The following is a 2,452-nucleotide window of genomic DNA, read 5'->3' as shown; positions in this document are numbered from 1 at the left end:
ACAAATCCTTCCAGTCACTCCAGCCAAAAACTGGAGTCAAATTCGACTTCTCCCATTTTTTCTTATCCCACATCCAATAGCCAACAAATCCCAGTCGGGTTCAAGCAATTCTCGCACCTCAGCCTCCCAAGTAGGTGGGATTACAGGCACACGCCACCACACCTGGCTAATTTTTGTATTTTTAGTAGAGACGGGGTTTTGCCATGTTGACCAGGCTGGTCTTGAACTCCTGACCTCAGGTGATCCTCCCAAAGTACTGGGATTACAGACATGAGCCACCACACCCAGCCCAGAGTGTTATTTTAATTTACCAGATTAATATTCTTCTCCTATTTGTCCTATACACAAAATCATTCCGCCATGATTATAAGTTTTCTGAGGTCTCCCCTGCCATGCAGAACTGTGAGTCAATTAAACCTCTTTTCTTTATAAATTATCCAGTCTTGAGTATTTCTTCATAGCAGAGTAAGAATGGACTAATACAACAGTACACCTTGAGAGAGTTCAGGGGAGGCTGTATGTAAGGATGAGACAGCAAAGCTGGCACTAGGGGACTCCCTCTCTGATGTCTTACATGATTATTCATAAGGTGGGAAAAGGTGTTGCTAGTAAACACGTTCTGGGAGGTCCTCTGGGTGCACATGTGCAGTAGCCATACATATTTGTTCATATGGCACCTGTCTCATTAGCATCTTAAATCTCCACCCAGGGGTGTGTGTCTTTTACTATTATAATGAACAAAGGGTCATTCTGAGGACAGGTAAAAATCAAAATGTACATGCTTTCTAGAGGGGAAAGTCCCTACTGAAGATAGCTTTGCTTGAATGACCTCAGTTACAATGCGAATGCTGAGGCTTATTGTGTTGGCTGTATGATCATTGCGGTTGCTGCCTCCCAAGAACATGGTCACTTCCTTGACTACCTATCCTGCTTCACTCCCAGGGACAGGACTGTAGCCAGCACTGTACTGATGAAACACAGCTGAGCACACCATGCAGCCCACCTGCTGACATGCTTCTCTCTCCGGTCACTTCCACAGACTGGAAGAGGGCAGGACAAATGGCAGACTGGAGGCCTAGATCACCAAATGAAGTTCAATTTTAAATGCTCTGGGCATCTCCAAAGTTCTGTGGGGGAAAAAAACAAAACAAAACAAACAAACAAAAAAAACCTGATCCAAAATGGTCCATTTTCTAGCAAAATATGTGATAAAGAACTGACGCTAGAAGATATAGAATATCTAAATGGACCAATAAACACAATAAAACAATTAATAAAAATGACTATCCTATCCAACCTCCCACCCCAAAATGTCAAGGGCATATGGTTCCTCAGGTACACTTTTTCAAACCACCAAACTCTTGATTAAATCCAGTTTTTCACGTATTCTGGTACCTATAACACCAAAGCAGAACAAACTGAAAAAAGCACTGCTAAATCCAGTTAATGACCACTAACCTCAACAGGTCTTTTAATTCTGCCTAGCAATAAAATTCTATTTCCCTGGACCACGTACCCCATCTACTCCTCCTTCTAGACAATGCTCTCACATCTTCTTTCTCCTCAAACCTCCATCATCTCTCCCATCCTCACCCTCAGCTGATGACCTGACTTCATATTGAACTAGAAAAATAAGACAACCAGAAGAGAACATCCATGAGCCTCCTCCTCTATCATACCCATCCAACTATTTGTATCTGTACCATGTCCTCGGCCTCCCTTCCTGTTCAGACTGTCTGTGCTTCTATCTAAACTCACACCCCCTCCATTTACACACCAGATTCCATCCCCTCTCACTTATGCAAGGCCACCACTCCAACTATTTTTTGCTGTCTACCGGATCATTCCCATCGGCATACAAGTCAGTTATAATTTCTCCCTCTTTAAAAAAATACAATCAACTTCCTTCTCTAGACTTTTCTGCTTCCCTTTAAAGTAAAATTCCTTTAAAGAGTCCTCTGTGCTCCCTGGTTCCAATTTTTCCCTATTACCTCCTATTAGGCTCCAGCCAGCTTCTCCCCTGACCCCAACCACTCTCATCAAAGTCCCCCGTGGCCTCCACTGAGCCACAATCCTCTGCTCTTACCCCCCGCTCATGAACAACTCCCTCCTCCTGAAGCCCCTTCTGATTTCCCTCCTCTCTCCCTGATCCCTCATCTCAGTTTCCTCTGTTCACAGACTCCTTGTTGCTGGAGAGCTTGGGGTTCAGTCCATGGACCTCTTCATTTTTGTTTACCTAAAACCACTCCTCTGATAATCTCATCTACTTTCAAGCTTTCAAAGCCATCTTTATGTTGTTCTCAAATCTTACCTCCAGCCTGAACCTCCCTCCCTGAACCCCACACTTGCCTATTCCCTTACATACATGAAAAGCATCTCAAATGCATCTTGTCCGAAACGGAATCGCTGGTCATCCCCAGAAATCTACTCCCACCTCTGTCTTCCCAATCTC

The sequence above is a fragment of the Mandrillus leucophaeus genome, unplaced genomic scaffold (genome assembly GCF_000951045.1).
Source record: "Mandrillus leucophaeus isolate KB7577 unplaced genomic scaffold, Mleu.le_1.0 Scaffold87, whole genome shotgun sequence".
Taxonomy (NCBI): domain Eukaryota; kingdom Metazoa; phylum Chordata; class Mammalia; order Primates; family Cercopithecidae; genus Mandrillus; species Mandrillus leucophaeus.
Note: the sequence above shows the minus strand (reverse complement) of the source record.